Source organism: Kogia breviceps, chromosome 7, assembly GCF_026419965.1.
Source record: "Kogia breviceps isolate mKogBre1 chromosome 7, mKogBre1 haplotype 1, whole genome shotgun sequence".
NCBI classification, from domain to species: Eukaryota; Metazoa; Chordata; class Mammalia; order Artiodactyla; family Physeteridae; genus Kogia; species Kogia breviceps.
Genome location: NC_081316.1, coordinates 6,196,839 through 6,216,499, shown reverse-complemented (window position 1 = coordinate 6,216,499; position 19,661 = coordinate 6,196,839). Strand labels below are relative to the sequence as shown.

General features: G+C 50.5%; 2 long non-coding RNA genes across 4 annotated transcripts in view; one reads left to right on the top strand and one right to left on the bottom strand.

Moving 5' to 3' along the window:
* LOC131760137 (uncharacterized) overlaps positions 1–3,742 on the bottom strand; it is a 91,393-nt gene extending 87,651 nt beyond the window's left edge. Inside the window, exon 1 of one of the 2 annotated variants that reach the window (XR_010841224.1) lies at positions 3,273–3,742. This is a non-coding gene — a long non-coding RNA (uncharacterized lncRNA). The remainder of the gene's footprint in view (positions 1–3,272) is intronic. The other variant, XR_010841225.1, reaches the window with a different exon arrangement.
* Positions 3,108–19,661, top strand: part of LOC136794456 (uncharacterized) — a 28,577-nt gene continuing 12,023 nt past the window's right edge. For both annotated transcript variants that reach the window (XR_010841226.1, XR_010841227.1), the window contains exons 1-2: positions 3,108–3,417; positions 15,815–16,016. This is a non-coding gene — a long non-coding RNA (uncharacterized lncRNA). The remainder of the gene's footprint in view (positions 3,418–15,814; positions 16,017–19,661) is intronic.

The following is a 19,661-nucleotide window of genomic DNA, read 5'->3' as shown; positions in this document are numbered from 1 at the left end:
CGCGGGCTGAACTAGAAAAGATTGACTCGGTCCAGCACTCTCGGACTTCGGAGCCCTTTTCCTTACTCGGGAGAGGGTAGCATCTGGGTGTTCAGCTAACGGAGAGGGGAATGAGAGCGGACACTTAGTTTGCTGGAAGAACGGCGGTTGGGGTGCGGGGGGAATTCAGGCCCTCCCCGAAAATGCGAAGCTTCGCAGCCCTCGGGTCTCGGACTCTCATATCCCTAGACTCATCCTCTGCCCGTGTCCATCCCTGTGGGCGCCCGTGTGTTTGTGTGTCCTTCTGGTCCGGCCCCTGAGGGCGTCTAGCAGTGTTTCTAGCTGACGCAGGGCACGGGGGCACAGAGCACGGCGAAGGCCTGGTTTGTGCCACTTGTAACAGAAGTGGTCACGACTGCAAGGAGTGGGAGGGGAGGAGAGGAGGGGGACCCACAGACGATGCCCAGTCCTGCAGCTCTGCTTCCCTCCCCAGGACGGGGCACCCAGAGAGGCCAGGACTGGGCTGCTGCAGCTACTGCTAAGCTTCTGAGTCGAGTGCAACCGCACCTCTCAAAACCTCCTTCTCTGCGGGGCTCTCCCCAGTTTTCACCTGTTTTACCCCCTACTGTGCTACTTAGTTTTGAAAAGGGCGAGATGGGGGGACCCGAGGCTGCAAAACGCCTCAAATTGGGTTGGAAGCAGGTGTGGGGGAAGAAGGGACTCCGGGGAGCGGGCGGTGCCTGCGTGTTTTCCCTCTTTTTCGGAGCTGCCCAGCTCACCGCGGCTCGCCTCACCTCCCCTTTCCCCACTAGGACAGGGGATGCTGAGGCCTCTCCACCCCTCCCTCAAGGGCTCCCCCACCCCTATACCGCAGAGTTGAATCTTTAGGGTCAAAAAATGACTAGAAGATGTCCTCAACTGATTCATATTCCAGGTGCCGACTTGGCCCTAAGACCAGATCCTTTTTTCTGGAGTGGGTGAATGGGGTTATTCGGGGTGTGGGCAGCCGTTGGGGGGAAGACACAACTTGTGTAAACTTTTATTGTATTTTAGCTCCTTCCGACTTCTCCGAAAATACACGCACACCGCCTGCTCCGATTCCCCCTGTGATACAAAGTCGACTAAAAAAGTTGGGGGTAGGGGACCTTCGCGGAGGACAGGCGGCGACCAAAGCCTCGGGGAGCGCGGGAAGGACGGGAGGGAAAGGATTGATTCTTCCGCGGAAAACGGGGAGAGGGCTGGGAAAGGCTCGGACCGAGCCGCTTCGGGAAGGTGCGGACTCCGGCGATCGCTGGCGGCTGCAGTCTTCTCGACGAGTGCGCCCTCCGCGAATGCTTTTTGGGGTAAGGGCTTCCGGCTATTGAGTTATGTACAGCAAGCCCAGACCGCAAAAAGATTCGCGAAGGGCATAGTCTGCTGGCTTCTTCGGTCCGCCGCCGCCGCCTTCAGCCCAGGCTGTCTCCGAACCCCGGAGCCGAGCAGGCTGGGTCTCCCCAGCGCGCTCCAACGCGGCTCAGCCTTCCACCCCGAGCGCCGCCCGCCCCGCTCTCGCCCCTCCCGTAGCCCCTCGACCACCCCTCCGTTTCTCCACACTGTCCGCGATCCCCCGAAGCAGTCCGCACAGCCTCGAGCTGGGTGTGTGGAAAGCGAGAGGAGGAGCGCGGAGGGGGGCCGGGGATCCCGGCGCGCAGCCTCCACCCCTCTCCCGTACCCCAGCACCCGAGCCTCCCCGCCTATCTGTCCTATCACACACTCTTTCCCCTCTCAGGGCGCCGCCAGCCCCGGCTGCGAGGTCGCGGATCTCTGAACAGGTACAGTTCGGATTCTCCCTGAACCCCCTCTTGTCCCTTCTAGTCCCCCAACAGAGGCTCCAGCCGTGACTACAGGCGCTGCGTAAAGAGAAAAACTCCCCCAGAGCACTAAATAAATACAGACGAGGCCGCCAGCTCATTGGTGCGGACTAAAATCGTCACCCACCAATCAGGAGAGAGCTCACATTTCCTTTTTTTTTTTTCCCAGAAAGGGGAGGGAGGAAAAAAATATTTCCATTTCTAATTATTTAACAAAACCCAGACTGGAACACTAAAATATTGTTGCTGCAAAAATTCCGGCCAAGCCCCCTGCCCCCATTCCAGCCCAGGTGAGGGGGAGGGCGTGAGATATTGGGCAAAGGGGAGGGGGCTTCAAGAGAGCGACCTCTCCCAACAGGACCGAAGCCAGAACATTCAGACGTAAAATGACAGGCCAAGATGAACATAAATTATACCCAAACTGCACGCTGGCAGCCTATTTCTAGCAAAATGAGGATGTCTCAATCCCCCCCCGAAAGTTCTGAATGCTCAATAGAAATGGTGAAGCTCCTCCCCTCGTACCCTCCCCCAAACCCGTCTAGATGTTGTGTGTGGCCCACTTGCCCCGTGTGCCCTTTAATTGCTGCAGCCGCCCCCCCCCCACTCCCTACCCATTCTGCAGAATACTGAGGGGGAAAAACAAGAGGCGAGCCCCTCACCGACCGCCGGCTCCCACAACGTCGGGAGATTCCAGCCTCTGCAGGAAGGAGAGGGGAGGGGAAGGGAGACTAGGGTGGAAGGAGGAGGGAGATCTCTTTCCTACGTTACCCCTCCTTCCCTCTTCCCTCTCTCCCTTTAGGCCCCCTCCGCCATCCAATGTATCCAAACTTTGAGGGGTTGCCCTTCTTCCCAGTGCAGCGCCACCCTTCCCCTCTCCTGTCTTCCCCCCCCTCCCCCTTACCCCCCGCTCCAACGTCCGAGAAGGGTTTGAGCAAAGGAACGTTCGGACCACCTCCCTCCCCAACGGGAGCCCCCGGTGGGGAAAAAGTCCGTCTAAGAAGGATGATGCAAACATTGCAAGAACTTGGGCGGCGGGGTGGGGGGTGGGGGGGTGGAAAGTTGCCATATTTTTTCTTTGCCACCCTGGAATCGACGTGCGGGCGGGCGCGGGCGCACACGCACACTCGGGTTCGGCTTTTGCCCGGAGAGAGCATATCTAGACTGTCTCCAAGTCTCTGTCAGCCCATCCCCTCCGCGCACCCATCACCCTCCGGCAGCTCTGCCACCCTCCCACCCTCCCACGGCATCCCCTCAGCTCGGCGACCGACAGACGCACGCACACACCCTCCGCGCGTCGGCGCGTCCGCCGCGCCAGAGGGGGCTCCACAGTCCGCGACCGCCGCCGCTGCGGCGCTGGCCACCGGGGGGAAAAAAGTTCTACTCAGCCGACCGTTGAGCCTACCGACCGCCGGCCGACCTGTGCGCCGAGCCCCTTCTCCTTACCTGGGTCCCGAGGGCCCCGGAGGGCGCCGGTCCGGTCCACGCTGCAGCCAGCTTGAAGGCGCCCTCTTCTCCAACCGGCCCGCTCCCGCCCGCCCGTCCCCGCCCCCCACGGGTGTTGGCCCAGCGGCGAAGCAGGCTCTTCCAGGTAAGTATATAAGTTACTGTACTGTGTGGGAGGGTCACGATCTTGGTAATTGCGGCTTTCCGAGCTTAACCCCTGCGCTCCTGCCTGCCTCCAACTTGTTGAGGACTCGTCGGGTAGCGGGAGGGCGAGCGGGCGCGCCAGCCGGGAGGGGGGCGGAGAGAGGTGCACCGGGCCGAGATGGGAGAGCCAGACAGCGAGCGGCGGAGTTCAAAAGTCCCCCTGGCCGCCGTTTTCATTGGATAGGTCTTTCCCCCCCACCTCCGTCCCCAGTGGCTTGCCCCCCCCCCCCGCCCCGCCGTCTCCCTTGTAGGGGACGTCTCCAGGCGAAGTCACGATTCCTTCTCAGTTCGGAATGAACTGTGACTAGAGCCATGACGCAGCCAGCGCGCATTACTCACTTTTTGCAGTCACGACTTGGGAATCCGTGTTGGTTCCAACCAAAATTACACCGCTACCATTGAATTATTTAATAGGACCCAGTTCGAGGGTAAACTTGTGCTTTGGATCAAGCTATGAGGAGGGGGGACGGGGCGCCGTGAGGACAAGGGGCGCCCTCCCTTCCCCCTTAATGACCCCTGGGGCCCCCTTCCCACCACTCCACGTGTTGCAAATGTGTTCTTGCGCTGCCGTCCCCCCCCCCCGACACTCCGCTCCCCCCCCCCCAGCTCTTGCCTTTGCAAATGTAGCAGGATTTGTAAACACAACCACGCAACTTGTGGGGCCGAGAGGGGCGAGGCTTGGGAAAGGGAATGAGTGGGTCCGGGTGAATGACGAGGAGGCCGAGGGGTGGACCGAGAGGCTGCGAGCAGCTTTGGTTTGAGCTGAATTGTCAAGACAAAGTGTGGGTTGCAGTTACTTGTGTTAGTCTCCGCAACATCAGTAACAGCCCTTGTTACTATTATGAGTTGACGAATACTCAGTCTCAGCCGGGGAAATCCACCCAAAGAGGGACTGCTTCTGAAGTAAAAATAACTCGATCCCCACCTCGGGTGCCCTGAGTGCGGGGCCAGGTCACTAAAGCCATAGGCTGCTAGTGGACTAGGATGGGGCAATAGGAGCTGCTAGTGGACTAGGATGGGGCAGTAGGAGCAGAGAGTACTGGGCTCTCCTCCTCTTTCGCTGCAAGGCTAGCCCCGCAGATACTTACCTCACCGTCCTTTTTTTTTTTTTTTTTTTTAGTTATTATTACAGGTATATAGAAAATATCCCTGCATGTGCACAAGCTTGCTGCAGCTCTACAAGATTGCCTCATTCCCCCGCTCCCACTGTCTACAGCCCACACTTGTGGGCCTATTTGAGGGCGCATTTTTATTATTTCTCCCCGAGGAGTTAATCAGCATGAATGTCTTTGTGTGCGTGTGTGATGTTCATCCCCCCTCTGGCCTCTGATAACCTTCCTCCCTCCTCACCTGTCTGGCTACAGGTTTGGCCAAAGTACCGGGAGCTGACTGCAATGAGTCTTACTCTGGGTCAGCCCCATAACCCCAGGGAGTTGATCGGCTCTCCAATAACATTTGGGAACTTGGAGAAGAACGCGCCCCTCCCCAGTTTCCTTTAGAGCAGGTTTTCAGAAGCCCTTTGGCTTGTGGCTTTACGGCGCCGTGCGATGTTCCCAAGCCTGAATTTTCTGCGCATCGCACCAGCAACTCCTGTGTTTTGGCTTCTAATTCATTCGTTCCACCAACTCACTGGGGGCTCCTATGACTAGGACGCGAAGGAAGGGGAATAGTAAGAAAAATGCCATAACGCACAGACACATCCTTAACACACCTCCCGGGAACTGCAGAATGTGGGAACGTGGGGGCATGAAGTGGCAGCTACGAGGGTCCGAATAAAGCAACCTATAGCCTCTTATTTTGAAAGTAACCATCACTGGAGAGAAATCTTTCAAACCCACTGGCGGGAAGGTGCGGGCGCCTGGGAATGGAGACCCAGATAGTGCCTGGCCTCTGCGGAGAAAGCCGGTGAACCACCGGCTTGCGGTTCCTGGAGCGCTGGGCCTTGGCTCATCCTCTAACCTAACACTTTGCTCCCCCTCCTTTAAATTTTTTTTTCCTTTCCTTCCCACTCACCCCTCCTTTTCCCCCAAAGCTCTCGCCGAAGTCACGACTATCCCCTTTGAACATCCTTAACCCTCTCCTCTCCGTATCCCGCTTCTGCATTCAGGGCGGGGCGGTCCGCAGCTGGCGCCAACCCCGCCCCCTGGCGCTCGGAGCTGAACTCGCCGAGGACCTGGGAATTTTCAGCACCTGCCTTCCGTGGACAGCTACCGCACCCTGGGCCAGCCGGGCTCCCGGACCGGAGCGAGCAGGGAAGTTTGTCAAAGGAATAGGGATTTTTCCTTCTCTTATCTCCCAGCCCCATCCATGCAATTTTAATCTACATCGCATCGTCTCCATTAATCTCGCAGAGAGATGGCCCATTAAGTCGTATCTGGACACCCTTTAAGACAGAGAAAATGGGGAGGGGAGGGGGGCAGTCGAGAGAACAGGGCTCAACAGCGCCGACCCATAAAGAGAGAGAGAGTTGCAGCTATTGATTCAGAGATCGGTCAGGGTGATTCCCGGCTCAGCAAGAATCTCCCCTTTCAGTTCCTTTTCATGCAGCCCCAAAATTCATTATGCACAAACACAGCTATACCCCTCACCGCCTACTCAGTCCCACCCTTCTCTTTAGAAAGGGGTGAAAGGCAGCCAAAAAAGAACCCCAGAGCATGCACAAAGTCAGCCTCAGCTAATACTCACAGTCTGCGGCATGCACATGACATAATATTACTTACCCAAACGGGAACTCCTTAAGACAGAGAAAGAGAAACATAGGGGGAGGGAAGAGAAAGTGGAGAGAGAGAGGGAGACAGGAGAGAGGAGAGGAAAAATCCAACAATTAATTTCCAGACATAGTTGGGGGCGGGGGCAGGGGAAGTGCGGTGATGTCCAGGTTTTCTTCCACCCGCGCTGGCTTTTTATCCCAGTGCAGCCCTCGGTCTATTTCTGGAACACGATCAAACACTGATGCTATTTTTAGCAAGTACTGAAAAAACCTCTACACACAAAGGCATTTCGCCGGAACGTTACGTCCCAAACATTACATGTGCATTAAGCGCCCCCTCCCCTCCTCACCGCACTCACTTGCATTTACTGCAGATGCTGTTTTTCAAAGCAGAAGAATACTCAGATATTGCTTATATTCTCCCTCCCTCCCATTAACTCCCATCTGCCTCTGCCTGTTGCAAGCTCCTCACTGTCTCCCTGAGCAGAGGCTTTGGAGTGGATGTATTCTTTTAGAGCTGCACGTCTCCATTGACCAGAATCCCTACATGCTGGGGAAAAGGGGGGGAGATGCTTAGGCCCCTTCCCCAGAGGAGCGTCCCAAGAAAGCTCTAGAGTCTAACGCTGTCCACGCTGGAGATTCCCAAATGAGGAAAGAAAAAAAAAAATTCCTCCATACCCTTCCCACGTTTCCCACCCATGCTTTGCAAAATCGCGCTGTGTTTGCAACACACCGCCTTTGGAAATGTGTATTTTGAAGGCTGCGTGTGTGTGTGTGTGTGTGTGTGTGTGTGTGTGTGTGTGTGTGTGTGTTGCGTTCTAGTAATTCACTACGAAGGGGTTGGAGAAAATAGACTCATGAAGGCAGCGCGGAGCAGCCGCCTTGAGTCTCCTTTGCCAGTCTGCGTCAGTCATCAGCTACTGACGTCACGTGCAGATTCTCCTCTTCGGTGGGTCTGGTTCAGCCGAGAAGAGGCTTCTGCTCGGAGACAGCGCTTTGTGTTCGGCGCAGCCACTGAGCAAGCGAGGCGGGCGCCACCCGAAGCTTGGGCTGGGCAGCTGCAGAGGAGGCTGCAGCCTGGTGTGCACCAGGCGTGCGGGGCCCCGAGGGCTTGCCCGGCAGGACAGCCCCCTCCCCAAACGCCCGGCGCAAACTCGGCTTGGCATGGAGGCGGAGCGAGCGTCCTTTCCCCGCCCTTTCGCAGCTGGCCGCTGTAGCGGAGACAGCTCTGGCTATAACTCGGATTAATGCTGTGTTTGTCGGGCAGCTAGCCCCGGCTCCTCGAGTGACGCAAGTAACAGATTCTAAGGCTCCCGCTCTCTCTCCTGCTCCCTTTTTCTCCCTCCCTCCCTCCTTCTTTTCCCTCTTCGGTTTCCTGCGCCCACGCATCCTGCTCGGTCGCCCACGGAATCAGACAGCTACAGCTTCCCAGAGAGCAATCATCCAAGTTACAGACAGACAGACTCCCAGAGCAGGAAAAAATAAACCTGCAATTAAACACACACATACACGCAGCCTTTTGCAAATGGCCAGCAGCGTTTAAGGGCTCCCCTGTGTGGGGGAGGGGAAAGCTGATTCACAAATCCACGGGCCTCCAGTCAGTGCTCCAGGCAGGGCGCGGGGAGCGGAGAGCGGACGGAGAGGCTACGGACAGGGAGGGCTTGCTGCTGCAGCTTTGCCCTCGCGCCACCACCCGGAAAGGAAACCCACCTCTATAAATACCCAGATGGCAGGGTATTAGCGAATAAACAACTTTTGTTGAAAGGTAGAAGGAGAAAATTGAACAAAGACTGCAAAAAGGCTTAGTCTCTAGCGACATTATCAGGACTTTTAAAGACTAGGTGACGCTTTACCCTTCCTACCTCTCACAGACCAGGGGATCTTCTATTTTTCTTCTTAAAATAATGCCCCTGAAAAATGAGCTGAATGGATTAGTGCTATTTTTAAACCAGTTTGAAAGGAGCTTGTTTCATGAGAGTGACAAAGTGTGTGTGTGTGTGTGTGTGTGTGTGTGTGTGTGTCTCAGTGTGTGTTGTATCTGAATCTGAGGTTTTCAGCAGAAGACATGCCACATCTCAGCATGACGGAGGGTTTATTGATTGGGGATGTGATGCAGGTGGGAAGAATTCTTGCAGATTGGAAGGTGTGAACAAAATCACATACACAGATCACCCTCCCCAAATATACATAGCATCCCAGATCCACCTCGCATAACTTTTGCCTCGAGAAGGGGGAAATCCAGAAAGCAGAGAGCTATTTACCTCGTGCCCTGATGCCCGGTCCATCTCCTCTATCAACATTAACTATCAACGTTCCCTGTCAATGATTTTCCTTATGCCAGTAAACAATTTTCCAGAGCTCACCACTAGAATTTGGGGCACAAGGCATGGGAGAGAGTGACCACGGGGCTGACCTTTAATCAGTGTGATCTTAGAGATTTTGGTTTAAGCTTAAGCCCGTCCTGTACACTCAACTCCTGTCCGTGACTTAAGCTTTGCCTGCAACAGGGAGACAGAGGACGGCTGCTCCGCATGGAGGACACCCTCTGGCAGCCCATCAGCAGCTGTTTATTTTTAGCTCCATGAATGCATGTATGTATGCACATGAGAATGTCGCTGCAGTGGGGAGGTGGGCAGTCAGGAGAAACATCAATGAGACGGAGTCCGCCGGGGTTCTTGCACTGAACATGGCTTATCACATGGGATCATCAGATGTGGCCCGAGGGACAGGAAAGCTTCCCCATCATGTGTTTCGGTGAAGTCTTGTTGGATTAATGAAAGTGTCAGGCCAAGTATGTTTTTAAAGGCACAGAGCAGGTATGTTTTTAGAGATATGAGACTAGGTCTGTGTAAGCATAAATTCATGTAACCATACAGTTTCTGTATAGACTACATAAACTATACAGAGAAGAGACAATTTAGAATTGTGTGGCCTGCTTTCTGTTTCTATGCTCTGTATGGTGGTTGGGTGCTATTGTGTCTGATGTTGAGGCCAAGGCAGCCTTATTCAAGATCACTTTGGGGGCCTCTAACAGCTTTCAGCAAACCCCGTATGTAACCCCAACAAAAGAGGCAGAGTTGCAAATAGAAGAAATGTGCTCAGACCCTGCATCTCAAAACTTTTGAGAGCAGCAGCCCAAATTACACTAATCCAACTTTGGCGGCCTGCTGGACTCAATGTCTGTGCTCCTTCCCATGTGCCCCCAGAAGGGTCCCCCTCTTTCCTGTCCCTGTCTTGCTACTCTAATCAAGCTGAGTGGTTACACTGGGGGCCAGGGGGTGCCTAGGAAGCTCAGCAGAAATATTTGCAGGAAGTTAGTCCTCCACAGACAGCATCTGTAGTTTCCCTACACATCGGTCAGGTCTTTTGGTACAGGCCTGGACTGGAACTGGTGACCTTGGCTTTTCAAGCTGTCCCGCCATTCTTTGCTAAGGGTTGTGGTGCCCAATTCCTGTCTGAGCAATCAAGCTAAGGACCCAGGGAATTAATAGACTGACATGGAACCTGTCCAAGGTGAAAACTGCCTTCTGCACTGCCGACCCATCCCTGGGCACCCCAAGCATGAGGAGGACTCATTTCCCCTAATGCTCTCCCAGAGGGCCTGTGGGGTGGGCTGCTGTCACGAAGCCCTTGAAAAGAACTGAGTCTCCTCTCTTTCAGGGTCAGTGAAGGCAAGAAATGTCCCACCTGTGTCTCTTGTCTCCTCTCCCAGCACCAAGAAAAATGCCGGTCGGTAAAGTACTGGGTTTGCAAGAGGAAAAAAAAAAAAATCCAGGTCTCAGGAAATCAACCAAGGGGAGACTATCAGGGAAGAAGTCCGGGAAAGAGATTCCTCTTGGCCTAAAGATGTCTCCATCAGGGAACAGAACTATTTAGGCCTAAGTAAGGGACAGGGTAGGGGGAGAATAATCCAATAGTTTTTGAGCACCTATGATGTGTCAGACACTATGCTGGATATTTTACATGAATGATCTTATACTTAAAGGGCAATTTTATGGGTATCATTATAGTAATGTTAACTACTCCATTAGGTTGTTGAGCGCATAAATCACTCCCAGAATATTAGGTGGTTTTTTTTTTTTCCATTTTAAAGCTAAGGAGATGGAAAGCAGACAATTTAAGTGACTTGTGCCAAAGTCTTAGAGCTTGAAGTTGTAGAATTAGGGACCTATCTGATCATATTCCTATTTGTGTGGCTCTTATATTCATGCTCACGTCACCCTATCATGTCGCTTCTATTCCAATATCTGGTCTTTTATGTACCAGTACTAGGCTCCATCATTAGGAATTAGAGGTGTCTGGGACTTTCTCAGCAGTGACCTAAATAATGAAATTGATTTATTCCTCCAATATGACACCCCCTCCCGCCCTGGCAAGTCTCTCTGCCTATGAGAAGACACCCCCCACTCTCTACGAACAAAAGCCCCAGCCCGTTCAGCCTCGACCAAAACTCAAGAGAATTGTCTGAAGCCGGCCAGTGTGAAGTGGAGATGCAATGAACTTTCTGTCCATCCAGGCTGCTACACCCAACCATTTTTCCCCCCTCCACCGAGGAAGCCCCATGGGTGGTACCAGGAAGGAGGTAGGAACTCCCCCGACCAGTCTCCCAAGAAAACTGTTTGAGGGTGAGAACAGCAGTAAATCTGCATTTGCATTGGCCAGTCGTCCGGGTCCTCCTTCACACCTTTAGAAACTGGCATCCCTGATCATTTTCCTGATTCTGAAAACTTTAGAAGCCAAGCCATTAGCACGGTGGGGGAGATAAGCCACAGCATATGCATAATACAAGCTATTCCACCATCCCCTTCCTCTGTTAAGTACACGTTTCATCACTTACCCTGATCAAGAGGTACATTTGGTCTTGGAAAACACTTCTTAACAAGGCAGCACATTTGGAGGTTTGAGGGTGATATTTTTAAGGATCACTTGCATGCTGAAGGAAAGTGACTAGACTTCCAGCCCCTCCCTTTTCTTTTGCTGCCATCAGCACTCAAGAGTCTCAACTCTCTATCTACCTGAAAACAATGGCAGTGTTCAATATCAGAACAGTTAAGACAATATCTCCTCTTTGCACACCTCCATCATCAAGAAGCAAGCTCTTTCAAATGCCCTCCTCCCCACCCTATGCCCCTCTAACTGCTTGGAGAACCAGATGATAGGTTTTCCCATGCCTCACCAGATGAAAAGCACGTTTGGGAGAATGGGGACCTAGAGGGTCACCCAAGAGCGTCTAGAGTGGGTTACGTGGCGAGGATCTAAGCAAAGACAAGGAAGCCGGAGCAAGCACATGGTAGGGGGCTGAGGCTGAAGCGGTTGGGTGGGGTGGGGCTCGGGATACCGGAGTGCTTTCGTTTAGCAGAGGCTACATAGAAAAGGATCAGAGCTTTGGATAATGGGGAGAAAAGAATAATGCGCGGGGTGCTTCAAGATAGCTGCGTGAGTCTGGCTTTAATCTTGTGGTTGATGGACCGCCCGCCTGAATTCAGTGGGCAGAGAGACCTCAATCACAAATTCATTTCGGGGGTGGGGGGGTGTCTAGTGGATCTGAATTAGCTGAACTTTTTATCCTCTCACTTTTAAAGCAGCCTTAAATTAGCTGCTGGCCTGCTAGACTTGGATCGCTATATCTGATAGTCCAACAGTAAAAAATGGGTATTGCATCTCTGATTCCTTGTCCAATAAATATAGACAGTGCAACAGTGGAAGAATGGACTAACATGTCTGCTGATTGGCCAGTTTTTTGTACTTATTGGCAAGGCTATGAGTTAAATAATGGATTGAGTCTGAATCTTTTCATGAGAAGAGAGACCTTCAGCTCACATGTGAAAACGTGGCATCTTCCATTGGTTCTAGCTTACCCCTAAAAGTGGAAATAAAAGTAGGGGAGAGAAAATATACTTTCTAGGTGTAGTGGGTTTTCCAAGAACCACGCTTTTTGAAGTGATTGTGAGAAAGAGAGCATTCTGACCTCAACAAATTCTGATTGGGCTAATCCTGGGTGTCTGTTCTGTTTTGTAGTCTAGATTAACATTGTGAGGCTGGACCAATGTCTGTGTCAGGGCTGGGATCCCCGAAGGGCATTCAGGTCAAAAGGAAGCAATAAATGACAAATCTTAACAAGCCTAACAGGGTAGATCTATTTCATGAGCCCTGGGTTTCTGAGATCATTACCAATCATCCTAGACAGTGCTGGCAAAGGTCACTTACCTCACCATACAGGAACCTGTGGCTCAGAACCCATGAAGAAAAACCTTGGATCTCAAATGAAAATGTCTAGAGTGAAGCCATAGCAATGTGGTAGAATGAAATGCAAATTTAATTGGAGAAAAAAAAAAATCTAGATGATTCCATCGTGTATTCGGGGGGCAATCCAATTCTGAGGATCTTTCTCTTTCTCTCCTCCTTACCTCCCCTGTTCTCAATCAGTCCTAAGTAAGCTCTTTCACTATATATGACTAGGATTAAGGGATTTCTCGTCTGTCTGTCTGGTTTCAATTACGTCACTCTCAGATACCTTGGGTACCTTCATTGAGTGTGACTGCTCTGGTAGAGAGTCTTGCAGCTTCATTTTGGAAGAGGTAGGATTTGCTGTGGTTTTCCTGACCTGGGGCGCTGAGTGCAGGGCTGATTCTGGCATGAGGCGGGGGGAGGAGAGAGGGAAACTAATGTCAGCCACCTGGATATAACTCAGAGAGGAACATGCCAAAGAGAGAGCACAGCAACTGCCCCTGTGAGGGGCACCTCAGAGAAAGAGCTGGGTGGACAGTGAATAGAGGAAGGATGGCGATCAGGAAAGGGTGGTGATGGCGAGGGTTAATAGGAAGATGAACGTGAGCAGCAACATTGCAGAAAGCACGAGGCAAAGGAGGAGGTGTGTCCTGGGTGTTTGAGGACTGCTTTGAAAACTCATCTGGTCTCCTCTTGGTCACTGGCGCTCCTACAACAGCAAGAATGAAAGGGAAAGGGTGTCAGCAATCTACATTCCGTCACTCACAGCTCCCTGTGAGCACTCAGTCCCAGGCTCTCCCCTCCTCTCCTTCAGTGGTATCATCTTAGTTTCTCTGATCATGTCAGGGACACAAGGGCCAGATGCTCAAGGCTACGGTTAGGTAAAGGGATGCTCAGCCTTACCAGCAGGTGGCCAAATATGAGTTCACTCCAAACTGGCAGATCTGAACCAACTAGTCATCAAGAAGTCACATTTCTGGCAAAGCACAGTTTGTGATATTAACAGGTCGAACCAGAGAGAGATGCTTCCATTGGTAGCTGAGGGCCAGGAGGTTACATTATGCACCAACAGGTTTAACCCAACCACTCAGTTTAAGACAGGGACAGCCCAATTGCTCAGGAGATGCTGCAGAAAGCCTGCTCTTGTATCTCTTGTGTTAGTATCATCAGGTACCATTCTGATCCTGTTATGACATCACTCTGCCTATAGGGAAAGGAGTAGCTAGTAGGAGCTCTTGGGACAGGGGTGGGGAAGTAGGTAATATCCCATGTGACCACTGTCCCACTGTGTAGATTTAGAGACACCGAAGTGAAACTGGAAACCATCACCCCACCCAACGAGGAATGGGAATCCTATGACTTGCCCGTATCTCAAATCCCCAGGAAGAACCAATGTGGAAAAATGCTTTTAAGGTTCTCCTGCATGAAGTGAAAAGGATTACACCTTTGCATGATACAGGAGAGTTGAAATAATATGTGGGATTCTCCCAGGGACCTAGATACCTTTAAAATGTGGGCTGGTGAGAGACCAACTTTAAAAAGATAAGTGGCTTGTGTAATTCCCAGTTCTCAAATGACTCTGTATCAAGGGAGCTCAATTATGAACCAACATGAAACAGGGAAAGGAGTGACTTAGGACAAGATCTGTGTGTAAATCAAGGAGGTGTTTTCACAATCTTTATTATCTGTGGTTAAAAAGCCCAACTGAGACCTCAATTTCAACCAACACCAACCATAAAGTCAGAACTTAAGCTGAGAGTGAAGGTTCTGGTCTTGACTCTGCCATTTGCTCCTAACCAAAATCTGGCGCACCGCACTCAGTATTTAAATCCTCAACTTACAAAATGTGCGTACTGCTACCTGCCCTACCTACCTCGTAGTATTTTATTTTAAGAACATAAGTGTGAACATGTTCCACAAATTAAAATGGCCTCATCTCCATAATGGAAATTCTTCTTAGCCACTGTGGCAGTTACTCTGTTTTCTTCAGTCTGGGCTTCAGGGAGCACAGATTGGACAAACATTGCTATGTAAGTAATTGCCTTATGTACTGAATTTAAAAAAAAAAAAAAAAGACAGGATTGAAATGGTCTAGGATCCAGGAAGTTTATGGAGAAATCTTAGCGCCAGATACGACCTATTTAAGTTAGGTGATAAGAACACATTTCACTTCCAATTTCATGGTGTCCCTTGGTGCTTGCTTCTCTTGAGTTCTCTCTCTCTCTCTCTCTCAGGAAAATTCTAAGAACCATGAAGGTCACTGAGGGGCGTCTGCTAGTCTCTGGTGATGCCAGGAACTTATTTAATCTCCCCAGGTCTTGGCTGCTTCATGCAGTTGTAGTATTTAATCAGATCATGCAAGTAAGATGCTTAGCACTGTGTTGGCACCCAGTAAATGTTAAATGAAATTATGAAGGAGGCAGAAGAAACCAGTCTTTGGAGTTTCATCTCCCTTGATGACTCAGGACATCTTATTTTCTCCTTGGTTCAAGGCACCAAGAAGCTGAGATGCCTCAATTTGCTACCCACAGACCAGGGCAGAATGACTGTTATGGAATTGCTATCAAAGAGCCAGTAGAGGGAGCTCCCCAGTAAAACTACTCGGGTCTACAGTTCCTTCATTTCTGTATAAGATAAATCTCTGCCCAGAGGCCCGGGACTTTTTCTCTACCAGAAATCTTTTACTTAGAGAAAACTGGAGCCCTCATCAAAAGACCTGGACCCAGTCCTGCTCTCAGAGAACCCAGGGGTTCTCGTACTTTAGAGACAGCTTTTGAGTCCCATGCCGAGGTTCAGCTCTTGGGCGACGGTGGCAAGTTGGAATAGAAAAGTTCCTATTGGGGCTGGATCCAGAAGATGTGGGGCTGAGACTTTTGAAGCTAACACTTCTGTGGCTCGTGGAATTTTGAATATGCTCTAGCTTTAATAACCATCCTCTCCCTACAAAAATCTAGACTCACGGTCCCTAAAAGACCTTATTACAAATTTGTTATAAGGCAGCCGTGGAACCTGGATGATGTGAAGCAGCAGATGAAGGGAATAGTCCTTGTCTGCTCTGGAGAACCTTTAAATGCAAGCATCTGCGAAACTCAGTGATGGACATGAAATCCTTCTCAGATAAAAGACTTAAAATGGCTGCCAAGAGGTGGCAAGACAGACTCTACTGAGGCTCTGAGCCATGTTTTTCCACAGTTCCTTCTCTGTTCAGATTCCTCAGGTCAACCAGGGGGCCCACTATCAGGGGACAAACTTTTTTTTCCCCACACTTATTTTCTGACTCACAGTTAATCAGTGTCGTAGTAGGAGCCCCAAGAGATGGTGGGAGATCTTTCCAGTCTGTCTTACAATTAACATTTGCTCACATCCTGGTTTTGATTAATAGTGGCCTCCTTTCTTTTAGGGTACCCGAGGGGCTCTGTGCCTCACGTACTTACAGGATGATGCCTAGCTCAGGAGGAAGCCAGAATAAGATGAAGACTTGCCGTTCAGGAAGCTTAAGAACGTATGAGTGCTATTCTCCCTCCTCCTGCTGGTACGGTATCAAGAGTAACAACAGCTGAGATTTACTGAGTATTGACAAGCCTCAGGTGCTGTGCGAAGAGGTATGTATACATTATCCCATGTAGTCCTTACAGTAACTCAGTGAAATAGTTCCTTTACAATTTCCATTTTCAAGTTGAAAAGCTGGGCCTTGGAGGGGCTAATACCCTTCCCTAAGCCAGTGTATTAGCTGTATTCTGAAATACAGAGCAACCCCTCTTTGAGCCCTAGCTGGGTTCTCCAGAACAGACAATTGTGGAGCTCCCTTCAGCATCAGGGGATGTTTCCAAGGGTAAGGGGAGCCTGGGCAGTGGCACATACCTTGTTAAGTCCCACCCAAGCCCAATGGAAGCATTTGATGTTCCTTCTCATTCCATTGTCTCATTTCTATAGGGTAAGTGCAACCTGCCTTGGGAGGAAAAAATTACCACCATGATGAAGCTCTTTACCTCCTTTTCTGTCTCTAAGATAATCCCACTAACACCTGGCCAAGCCACAGAGAACAAAAGGGACTCATTACATCTTTGGAAATTTCATTGGATTTAGAATTTGTGGGTGAACTGGAAGGCTGACAGCTGGGGACCTCGTTCAAGAGTAGAATTCTTTAGGCCCTATGCTAGAAAAGAAAGGACTCTTTGGGAACTGCCATTAAGAGTAATCTGGGGGCCAGGGGTAGGTAATGGATATTATCAGCAGCTCTCAAGCTATGACTCCATCTACCCTGATCTGTAACTTTGCTTGGCTCTGTTCACCCAACTCTGGCTAAGGGTCAGTGTTGGCTCCTTTGACATAGGGGCTTGGGCCAGGTAGGAGAAGCAGAGGCTGTACAGCTAACATCAGAGGAGGCGCTTCTCCTCAATCATAGATGACGAAGGCTCTGCCTTCAATCACTCCATGAGCTTGACTCTTCTACTACCCTCCACTCCTGAAGTCAACAGAGGGAAGCTGTCCAGTGAGAAGGTAGGTTTCTGATGACAAGAAGGAGAAAAGCTGATACTGCCTTGAAGAGCCTGAGAACCACTGGCTACAGGAAGAAGGCGCAAGCTTGTCCCAGGTCCCTCCTACCCTGTCTTCTCATCCCCTCATCTCTAGGGCTGACACCAAATGTGTTGACTCATGAAATAACTTGCTGCCCTGGGCCAACAGTATTAGCAGATTGGTTCCAACTGGTTTGAAAAATGTTCAGTCACAAATGAAAACAAAACTTTGGTCTGGATTGTAACAGGAGAATTACTAATGTTTTGATTATACCTGGAGGTCATGCATATGAAGAGTTCATTCTGATTAGGGATTTGTGGCCCAGTTTACTTAAACAAGTAGGTACCAAGCCACCAGCAGGGACCAGCCTTCATCATGCTGCAGCTTGCTTCATCTGCATCCTGGTTAGAGCCCTCCAGCGCCAAACGGGTTACAGGGTATTTATGTTTTCCTTGAAATCCCCTTCAAATGCGTGACAGTCTCCCAAGGGACCCCAAGGGGTGGAGTATTAGGGGCAGAGATGCCTTAAGAAAGGGGGAAACGCTAATAATAATCGAAAGCATTCATTGAGCACTTGTTATACACCAGACAGTGTCCTGAAGCACTTCATACGTCTTCATTTACTCCTTGTAGTAACCCTAGGAGGGGGTACTAGTATTATTCCCATCTTATAGATGAGGAAACAGGGAGGTGACTGAACTTGTCCAAGGTCTCAGAGTCTATTAAATAGGCAGGATTTTCATCCAGGCTATCTGGCTCATGCTCTGAGCCCTGTGCTAGATTCTCTCCTCTTCATGGAAAAGGATCTCCAAGGTGCTGGCAGGGGACTGGGCATGTATAGATCCCAAATGAAAAGGGATCCACATTCAGTCTGGTGTTATATTTGCTGTGGAGAGTCTGAGGAAGGCCAGACATCACAGGGACTGATAGGCCCAGAGAAACCTGTTGCCTGAGGCCTGAGGAACCCCTGATCCCTCCATTCCAGGGCCGTAAAAGAAGACTGTGATAACAGTACCTTTAACACACGCATGCCCACCCCTCCAAACACCCGAGGAGCTCCTTAAGGAAAAGAATTATTCAACTTGCTCTGAGCAACAGTCATGAGATTGCATAAATTATAGAGCGGGTGGACTCTGACCCCTTGTTTTAGAGATGAGGTCAAAAGAGGCCAAATGAATTACCGAAGTCCACTAGGTTAGAGCAGCAGAGCCTGGACTAGAACCGAACTGACTTCTGGTTCAGTCAGGCTTTCTGATCACAGGGTGTCTGAAGGCTGGGGGTCAGATAAGAGAATACAGTGGTTGCTGATGAAGGAGGCTACTAGTACTCAAGACCCCACCTTCTAGAAAAAAAAGGGAGGTGTTTTTCTAATCTGTGTCAGGAACTAAAGCCGGGAGGGAGAGTCAGCTTGCACCAGCTCACAGGGCAAGCTAGGGAATGAGCTCATTGATTTCTGTTCCCAAATATCCAGCTCACCAGCTACATAGGTGGTGGGTGGTTAGCCTTTGAAAGTCTGAGAGCTTATACATCAGTAGGTTAATGTAGAGCAGGAGAAATCCTCTTGTCTTGGAGGAAGTGGCTAAAGAAACGTTTTTAGGGAGGGATAGTGGCTGTTTTGCTCTTTTCTCTTACAGCACCTCCCTGAACGATTTTGTTTTCCAAATCTAAGCGAATTCAATATAGAAAAATAAGTAGAAGCAAATCACCCTCGGAGTGAATTGGGATACTAACTGCTGCCCTAGAGTGAGGGTAGGTGAAGCCACTCCCTTCTCAGACTTGGTCATTCTTAATAGCCAAGATGTGGTGGTATGAGTAAGTCCTATAATTCTGGGACCCAAGAACCCTAACATAATCAGCCTGCGGGCTTGCAATAGGATGAACTGCCATAAAAACCTGGCATCATCCCCCAATACTACCAAGTCTCTGGAACTAGAACCTGGATCTTAACGGATAAACTCTTTTTCTTTCCACCTGGTACATCCACACCCATTAACACGCTCATATAAACTCATGGATGAAAGGATTCCTGATATAGTGGGACACAGGACATACAAGTTTGCAGCAGGGAAAGGAAGCCTATGGTGGCTTATTGGTCAGGCAAGGGCTTTATAAGTTCATAATAAATCAGGGTGGGTGTAGGGCTTACTGAAAGAAGAATGTGGGCTGCTAAAGGCCTCTTTCACCTTTTGGACTATTAGTACCATGGTGGCAAGCAGGATCCATGTCTTAATTATCTCTGAATCTACAGAGACTAGTATATGGCCTGCTCTATACTAGTGGAGTGGACCCTCCATGATGTTGATGAGTCCATGGGGACTGGGTAAGTTACTACTTTCTTCTGGTCTCTATTAGAGAATGAGGTCATCGAAAATCAAGACCTGGATGAGGAGTAGATAGTCATACTTGCCCCCAAGGAATCACTGAGGGACTCTCACAATGTCCAAGGAGGACTTGGAACATCTGCTCCAGTGGAGAGGAGGAGACTTGAGTATTGTCCCTTGGCTCCAGTGAGTCAGATGCAGATGATCTTCTTACACCCATACTCTTGAGGTCCAGACTTGTGCTAAGTATCAACTGGGCCCCTTTCTCCTTACCTGGGTGCCTCCAATTTTAGGACTGTGAGCTGCTGTGGGAAAAGGGTTATGGGCTCTGAGCTGACGGGAAAGGTCCAGGGAAGCTTCCCAGGCCTGTCCCTTGCTTGGCAGGGTCAATGAGAATAGTTCCCTTGA